At 33.9% G+C, this 10,000-nt stretch overlaps 1 protein-coding gene across 11 annotated transcripts in view; it reads right to left on the bottom strand.

Moving 5' to 3' along the window:
- LOC106877962 (uncharacterized) overlaps window positions 1-10,000 on the bottom strand; it is a 547,541-nt gene that overhangs the window by 375,314 nt on the left and 162,227 nt on the right. Inside the window, exon 1 of one of the 11 annotated variants that reach the window (XM_089352827.1) lies at window positions 350-667. The exons of the other annotated variants lie outside the window; for them this stretch is intronic. The gene's annotated coding sequence lies outside the window, so the exon portion shown is untranslated. Of the gene's footprint in view, window positions 1-349; window positions 668-10,000 lie in introns of those variants that run through there. 11 annotated transcript variants of the gene reach the window in all.

Raw genomic sequence — 10,000 nt, 5'->3', positions numbered from 1 at the left:
TTCATTTACTTAAGCTTGGTTAATTTATGAACGTCACATTTTCATACATCGCATTCCTTTATAAACATAGCGTCCTACGGGCTAATAGAAAGAAAAATATACATTAGTACACCTGCAGAAATATTAAATCAGTTATAATAGATTTTCCAGCTTACACCTGGTGCACGTTATACACACACGCATGCACATAAACACATGTGTGTATGTGTATATTGCTATTTTAATTTTTTTGATATAAAGTCAATTTGAAATCTATAAAATCAAAAGATCAATAGTTTTTTTATCAACCCATTTTCTCGTTGAAAAGCTGAGACTGAAACAATAAACAATAAAAATCGAAAACAATTACGTCATCATCAAGTTTTGCGTGGCTGGTACGAGATACTGCACCCCTCCCCGCCACCATATGCTGATGGATTCAGTGAGTCTCTTGCCAACATACGTTTGCTGTCTGTCTCCCACCGTGTTGTCGAAGCGAACTAAATAGCAATCAAAGTGAAAAATTTTCCCTTCATGTTTGTATTTCTCCACTGTTCGAAAATAAATTTGTCCTTACAGTATAGCTTTCCCCTCGGTCAAAGTATCTACGTATGATTTTAAGTAGAAATTTAAGGGCTACAGGTTCGGCTTAAATGGCAACGCAAAGAATTTCAATACTGAATAGTGATTAGTTCTTTGTCTCACATATATTTTTTAAAAATCTGCATCTATATATAAAGAAAAAAAAAACTTTCTTCTCTCATATACACAGGTACGAATAAAAAGAGTTTATTTATGAGACTAATTTTTCAATTCAGTTTCATTAGTAAGTCTTAAATTAAAAATCACCAGTTTATATTAAGCAAGATGTTTGCATAGAAAAAAAGAATAAGAATAAAAATTACTTTTTTGTGTAGCTGAAATTTTCCCGCAGTGATTGAAATGTAGATTAAGATATCTAAATAAAAGAATTTATTTCATAAACTACATTAATGAACTTCTACAGAATTACATCTAAATACCCGTTTGCTTCGGACAGCACAACCATACATACAAACTGATTAAAAATAAAGGGAAATAGAGGCAAATTAGATGCGAGTGAGTCATAACTCTGTGACGTTTAGTTACTTCCCTTTATATTTTGAGTTCAAATTTCGCAGGTGCCAGCTTTGTCTGTTATCATTCTGAAACCAGGTAAAATATCCACCGGTGGGCGGGCTCAAGTCGATTTCTTCTATCATTTATTATCATAAACGTTAGATATCACTTATAATCTACACCAGTTTTTAGTCTACAATTTTTTCATTTTATAGAAAATGCTTTCATGAATTTTCAAATTAGTAGAACCTATTTATATATATTTTACTTGTTTTAGTCATTAGACTGCGGCCATGCTGAGGCACCGCCTTGAAAGGTTTTAGTCAAAGGAATCGCTCCCTGTCCTTACATGTTTTAAAGCCTAGAATTAATTATCGTATCTTCTTTTGCCGAACCGCTACGATAAAGGGACATAAACAAACCAACACTGGTTGTCAAACGTTTGCGGCGGATAACCCCCCCCCCACCACCACCACACACACACGTACATACGTATATACATGTGTAAATCATAAATCCGAAAGAGAAGCACTCTAACTTATAGATCAGTAGAGTAATTAGATACAGATAGATATGGCCGGTCTATGTGGTTACCCTGGGTTTCACGTCCATAAAAGGCTTAGCTTTATAGAATCTCATCAGATCCTAATGGTTGGTGGCTTGAGGGCACACTAATGTATATATATAGTCAATCCAAACATGAACAAGCAAGAAAAAGCAACAACACGAGGACGTGGTACAAGTACTGTGTTATTGGACGCTCAGGAAAAGAAAGAGGACTTCACGTTTCGAGAGCGGAGCTCTTCATCAGAAATATAGAAAAAGTCCAAAGAAGGGAAGACAGAAAGAAAATCGCACACGCGGTTACATATTGAATATATATATATAGGCTTTCATTTTCTTTCTGTCAAATCCACTCACGAAGCTTTGGTTGACCGGGAACATTAGTGGAAGACACTTGCCCAAGTCCACGCGGTGTCACTCAACTCAGTGTAGAGTGGTTGCAAAGCTAAATTCTTGCCAATCGCCTGCATCTATCCTGAGAAGACGTACTTGAAACGCATGGCCGCAATCAAATAACTCAAACAAGTAAAAGAATAAAAAGAATATACATACATACATACATACATACATACATACATACATACATACATACATGTTTGGGACAGAGGGGCAATGGTATGTACTGTCATAGAGATCAGCTGCTCTGCAGATATAAATATCTCTTTGCAAATCAAAGAAAAAGAAGATATATATGGACAATTACTTCGAAACCTCTAGATTCGATATCTTGACTATAAATTCATATTCATACCAATAATAATTGGAGCACTAGGTTTTGTTACTAAATGCTTAAATGAAAATCTGGATAAACTGGGATTTTCAGAAAGAGAAATCGACCGGCTAATGCGTACATTACAAGTGCAATCTCTGAGTGGAACAGTAAAAATATGCAAGACTTTTCTCAAGTTCCAAATGTGAATTTGTCTGTGTTAACTACATCCCAAAGATGGAACCTTGTATCTTTGTTGGAAACCGGCTCCCTCCTCAGTGGAAGATTTATAATAATTAAAAAAATAGAAGAGACATTCATAATACATACATACATACATACATAAATACATACGTACATATGCACATACTTGTATATGTGAGCATGTGCGTGAGTGTGCGCGTGTGAAGCTGTAAATATGTGACCTAAATGATGAGAGTTGACCAAAGTATTCACGCAAATATACCATTATTATTCACATTCAAAATTGGTTCAAGATAACTTTAAAACTGCCGTATCCAATATATTCATAATTTCAAGGACCCTAGGTGAAATTTGAGTATGTATATGGTTGATATTTCTAGTAAGCACATATCCCTAATCGGTATGAATATTCTTCGCAATGAAATGATTGATGTTATGAAATTAAACCGAGAAAATGTTTAGTAAGGTACAGCCCCGTATTTGAGAAATAAAAATTAAGAACGATAATACACATCCATGCGAGTTTAAACATGAACACTTCATTTATCTGAAGGGATGTCTTGCCTGGGGTGTATTTATTAGGATTGTTTTGAAACATTTCACTTGCAACATAGCAATGGCATCTAGATTGTTTTTAGAAAACCTTGTCTTAAGCTTGTTAGATAATGAGTCACTCTTTAATCTGTCTTGTAAACTAAATTATAAGGATTTATCTCTACTATTTGACAGGCGTAATCCATAAATAAATAAAGTCACATTGTGTTATTCAATCCCTTGGATTTTCACATTTGATTAAATTCTTTACCAAACGAAAAGGTTTTCGAATCTTACCTTCTACAATCCTATGGAGATTTTTTTTCTTTAATCAAGCAATACTAATAATTCTTTTGACCGGTTTAATTTTCATTTTAATCCTAATGGGGAATAAACTTAAGTACCAGTGATCTAGCGTGGGAAATTCATTGGACTGTGACTCTTGTGAACAGTTACCTGACTGTTTTCATTAGAAATTAATGCTTTGCATACAATAATAGCTAAACTAATTTCATTTAAAATTTTTGCAGAAGGCCAGCAAGTTCAGGGAAGGGGATAAGCCGATTACATCGACCCCAAGGCTCAACTGGTACTTATATTATCACCTCCGAAAGGTTGAAAGGTGAAATCGACCTCGGCGAAATTTGAAATCAGAACGTCAAGACGGACGAAATGCCGCCAAGGATTTCTCTCGGTGTGCTAACGATTCTGCCAGCTCACCGCCTTACATGGCTGAACTAATCTAACACATCTATAGCTACACTACAAGACTCAAATATAGATACGTGGTCCCTAACCGTACTGGAAACAGCAAGAAAATCTCGCTCGAATCGCAGCTTCCTGTTTCGAGAGCTGATACATTAGATAATGTAGTCTCACACAACCTGAAAACGAAAGGAACGGGGGTCAGGGTTTTATTACGTTTAATCACAGCACAGATCTAGTTGCCATTGGGGTTACAGGACAACAACAACAGAAACATCCACTTTGTAAGCCAATGCTGCAGGCTACACGTTGCCATTGGATTTGCTAAATGTAACACCCAGACCTTCCGTAAATCATAATGTAGTCAAATAAGAATACAAGTTGGACAACGTTGCCTGTAATTCACTGTTCAGGAAGAAAAGACAGTAGGACTTGATTAGATGTAGCTTTGGTTACCGGTTTATCTGCTGTTTCAAACTCATTAAAAATATATACGTTTGTTCTGTCAAAAAAGGGTTCTAGATTACCTTATTGTAATTATATTTACAATTGTACTAGTAATTGTATTACTATGATACCTTTGAAAGGTAACAGATTGGCAAAATCGATAGAGTTGTGGTCAAAATGCTCAGCGGTATCATGTTACGTCCCTGTACCTTGTATGTTCAGTGAATGCCGATGGCTCTTTGTACCATTAATTTGGTAAAATATGTACCAGTTTAGTACTAAGGGCAATATGGTTCAATATACCACCGTTAAAAGATGTGTGGTTTGTGCCAACGTCTGCAGATCTTATAACAAAATCCTGTTTTCCAAACATATATATTAATCTTAACCTTACTTCATATCTAAAGAGCTTCGTATTTGAAGCAAAAACTATTTTAAAATGTGTAATTAAAGTATATTTTAAAATATGACATGTTAGAATAACGTCACTTTCAGGAGAAACTAACTGATACATACATACATACATATGTGATTGGCCGCTAGCCACTAAAGCTGTTTTTTTATTCTCTATCTGTTTATTTTATCGTGTTCCTTTCTGTTGAAGAGCTTAGGCTCGAAACGTAAAAGACTTTCTCACCTTCCCGAGCATTAAACTGATACACCTGTCTTCGTCATTTGTTTTATTTTGTAAATTCCAACTACATGCATACATACCTAATACACAAACATGCACACAAACACATGTGTATTATGTATGTATGTGAGGGTGTGCAAGGGGTGTGGTAAGAAATATATATTCACCATTCTTGATATACACCGAAACTTTTTATGCATGTATGTATGTATGTATACATGTATATGTGCAGATTTGTATGCTTGGTTTTATGTATGCATTCTCACGCATATAGTTGCATATCTAGACATGCTCATATATATTTAAATGATAAACTTCTGGAAAATTTTACAGATTTTTACATGTATGCATGTATATATGTATCTAAATGCTTTTATTTAAAGGCCAGTAGCTTAGTGGTTAGGATATTGGGCTTACAATCATAAGGTCGTGAGTTCAATTCCCGGTAGTAATGTACTATTAAATCAAGTTGTTAATGCAAATATCTAAACTGCTGAATACTTCTTGGATATTCCTTTTATAGCTCTCTCTCTCTCTCTCTCTCTCTCTTCCTCTCTCTCTCTCTCTCTTTATTTCTCTCTCTATCTCTCTCTCTTTCTCTCTCTCTCTCTCTTTTTCTCTCTCTCTCTCTGTATATATATATATATATCTGTCTGGCTCCCTCCCCCACTGTCTGTCTGTTTGTCTGTCTGTCTGTTTGTCTGTCTGTCTGTTTGTCTGTCTGTCTGTCTGTCTGTCTGTCCAATTATCTACATATATATGTGTGGATGCGTCTTCGTGTCCTGTGTAAGTTCGTGTGTTTATACTATGTTAAATAATGTTAAAAATAACCACTGAATAATTATTTATGTGTGGGGACTCAAAACTTGGAATAGATTCAAATTCATTATAAAATTCTTAATGATTGGGGTTCAAGTTTTGCCTGACGGTTTATTCCACCAGTCTGGCTGACCAACCGATAAGTTAAGAAGTATACAAACCGAGACCGGTTGTCATTTGTTGCAGTTATAAAGGCAAGAACACTCAAATATATTCAACAAACTTTCAAACAGTTTCCGCTTGCCAAATTTTCTCACAAAGAATTGGAGATTCTACTGTTATGATAGAAAACAACAAATCAAAGTGTTGCTCAGTGAAGTTGAACACGAAACCATGTGGTTGCAAAGCAGATTTCTTAACACATAATCACGCATCAAACTGTCATGTAAACTGATATCTTATATGCAAAATCGTATATCTATTCGTTTACTTAAATCTTTTTTCCATCTATTTGATAAAGAGTATCGCTAAAATGTTAGATTTCTTCCTTTGGCATATTTAGCTCCACTGTACACTTCTTGGATTGTTGCTTTTCTTTATATTTCTACGCTTTTTCATTCGTGTGTTTTCACTTGTCTGACTCCATACGTTATTTGTTTGTTTGACCGTCTCCTGTTTAACTCATAACCTTGTGTTATTTGTTTGATTTTTATCATAAAGTGTGCATATGTGTTTGTGTATATGTCTGTATGCCTACAACGTGTATTATCTTGCTTTTGAATGAAGCTTTGGGATAAAACCTAAGATCTCAGCAATTGAGTGCGATTATCTGATTAGAGCTTCAGATTCGACGAAGATAAATATATCTGTTTATCGTGGAAGATAAACATTTCACATATGTGTAAGATTGTTTGACTGCCGGGAATAGTTAACATTATGTCTCTGAAAACATCAAAACTGTAGATTACCGACTGAAAAGACAACCAAGTATATGGGCCAACATCCATTCTAACTCATTATTATTACTAATCTGCAATTCACTGATTAACCTTTTGTTTTTTCCAAGTTATATTACGGTTGTTTGTAAATGAACTAACAAAAAGTAAATCAAGGCTCGACAAATATTCACTCGACTGGTCAACTTGCCTGCTTTCTCCTTGGTCTTCCCCACTCTCTGTTCCCAATTAGATGCTTCATTAATACTTATGATGCTCACAATTGTAACTCCCTTGGACTGTTCCTGCCACTATTTTCCAAATGTGACTCCACCTAGATTGGAATCAAGACAAGATTTGAAACATCTTAAATAGTATATATTCTTTAAGCTGGTAGATTTTTGAATGCAATAGATGGATTTACGATCTATGTATACCAGCATACCACCGGACGAAGGCATACCAACTATCGGAGAACTACTACAGAGGAATTAGAAGGTAACAGCATACTTTGCACCAACAAACCTCAGATCCATCGCAGCTTCTACAGTTAATGCTTGTTACAGGAAAATATATAGACAAAAAATATCTATATAGATAAATTTTCTGTATGAATTACAATGAAGTATATTCCTGGCGTGAATTCAAATATATATTCTATATTTTATTTAGAACTTGTATTTGTGAATACATGAACTATATATTAAATTGTGAAGTTGCATGAAGAAGACAATTTGCGTAGCAAATTGGCAGAGTGATTAGAATGGGGGACAAAATGATATGCGCTGTTTGATTCGGCTCTCAGCAATTTCAGTTCAAATTCCACTGAAATAAAATTTGTTTGCCTTTCTTTCAAGTTGATGAAACACGACCACAATCCAGTGGTTTGAAAAAATCGTAAGAGAGTCAATCGAAATGTTTTACGGTATTTGTTTCGCTTTTTTACGTAGTTTTCTTGGGTTGTTAATTTAATCTGTGATCGCACTACCTTATGTGTCTCTAGTTAAGTTCACTCTGACACAAATTCAAACCAGATCTCCGGTTCGGGGATACCTTTTCCCTCACCCTACAACTGGTTGCAGAGCCACTGAAAAACAAAAGAACACTTTCCTCTGACTGACTACAAACAAAAAAACCTTTTTTGTTTTCGTGAAATATATTATCATAGATTAGATTGCTGAGTCCTCTCAATTGCAGTTATCTTCATCATATTTTAGCATTAAACCTCTCTTTTTACTCCATGAGATCTAACTGCAGATAAAGAAAAATGCGAGGGAAAAACTAAGCACTGGTAAGTGACACAAACGAATCGAAAGATCATATCTTTGACAAAGTAAACAGTAAAATGTTTGGCTGTTTGAAGAATTACTAAATAATAAATTTCATATTTTATTCTTTATTTTGGTTTGATTATTTCATTATAATGTAAACATCTTCGTGTACATAGATTCATTGCATATTTTTTCTATGTTAGAAAGACGTTCTGTTACTAATTATTTACAGTAAAAATCACTCCCACAACACATGCAAATATATAGACATACTGGAACTTAGATACGAAATCAATGGAAAGAGTAAGATCAGCGCTATTGAATTCAAAAAGTGTTAGTTTTCCATTAATGATGTATACAGGTTGCTAATGAAATACGTTTGTTGATATTTAAAATATACGTTAAATAAAACAAAACAAAACAAAATAAAACATGCAAATAATTACTTAGATATAGGCATTAATAGATAGCGAATGGCACACTAGCACACACACACACACGCATACACATACACACACACATATACATATATATGCCTCTCTATGTATATTTGTATACATGAACGAATATGAATGTGTGCGCGCGCATATGTTATTGAAAGCAAGACTGTGTCACAGTTTAAGTTATCTTTATTAACATATTTTCAGAATTCTTTTATTTTGGGTTTAAAAACAATAAATTTCTGGGGGTTTGTCGACGTTTGAAGAATCCCATAGTTGATTTTCTTTTCTGGACGAAACAGCTTGGGTAAAGGTCGCTACGACCTTTTAGTTACAATAGGGAGGATCCAAGTAACATGCTGTGTCTGATTCAAATTTTGTCTTCAGTTTTCGTACTGTTGCTCTCAACTTTCTTTCAAGAAAGAAATATTGTGTCTCTAAAGTGTGATTTTCAGAATGCTCTATCTTTGCTCTGAGTCGTTCTCTCTAAATAGCTTCTGTGTTTTCCTCTAATTGTCATATCGTTATCATACAGTTGTATTAATAAGGATGTTTTAATATCTAGCTTTTGCTTTCTATTTCATAATAAAATAAAAGTCATTTGTTTCGTGCTGCATAATCATTTGTTAAAAATGGGTGGTAACTTATGTACTGAATAACATAAAATTATGATGCTGGCAAATATCATGTGTGTATATGAATTTATAAACCAATTTAGTTATCTGAAACTTAAAAGCTTGTGGTTTCACTTGAATCTTTTTCAAACATTTCCAGTTTTACAGTATATTATTCATGCTAATTTATGATTGTATCGAATTTTGTGTACTGTTTAACTGGAAATTTTATAATGTATTAATTCTATAAATGGAATGTATTTTTGTTGATGCAAAATGCTTTATGTACGAATGGCTATTTTGTGTATATTGACTGTGTACATTGTATATACTGTGTTGAATTTGATTCGCTATTGTATAGTTTGTGCTACTGAATTATTTGTATATCCCTTGTTCACTAGTGTTCCTTTAATCATATGAATTTATTTCTGTATTACTTCTTTTGTATGGATAAATCTAAAGACTTACAATGTTGTTAAACTGACAATAGACATCTAAATAAAGCTGTTTTAGTCCTCATATCTATTTCAAAATATATGGCATGTTTTAGTGTAGGCCAATGCTACAAACGTTCTTGTGTTAATCATGCAAAATATTTCTTGAGCCCTAGAACTCATAGGGCCGATTATCCGGAGTGGCAAGTCTATTATACCAGTCCTAGTTGGTGATCGGTACTGTACTCAATCGATACCGGCGGAATGAAAGACAAAGTCTACCTCGGCAAGATTTCAAATCAAAACGAAAACAGTCGAAAGAAATACCTCTAAGCATTTCATTCAACATACTAACGATTCTGCCAGCTCACCACCTTTTACTGTTACTTGAATTTGACATTTAAATATATAAACGGGCTTGTTGAGTCAAGTTGCTTCCTAATTTATGTTATATATTAATGCGAAGAACAAATTTATTTTCCAAATCTATTTTAGTTTGAAAATGTTTCAATTTCGGTTATATATTTATATAAATTGTAAGGAAATTATATAATTTTATGATCTGTTGTCTTTCTTTATTATTTAAATAAGAATTATAAGGTTTGACTAAAAGTTATTGAATGAAGAAGCTACTTATATGTGTTCATTGTTTAATTGTTTAAATGCTTATGCT

The sequence above is a fragment of the Octopus bimaculoides genome, chromosome 5 (assembly GCF_046866305.1).
Source record: "Octopus bimaculoides isolate indiv1 chromosome 5, ASM4686630v1, whole genome shotgun sequence".
NCBI classification, from domain to species: Eukaryota; Metazoa; Mollusca; class Cephalopoda; order Octopoda; family Octopodidae; genus Octopus; species Octopus bimaculoides.
The sequence above is the reverse complement of the archived record's forward strand: the minus strand, read 5'-3'. Positions and strand labels throughout refer to the sequence as shown.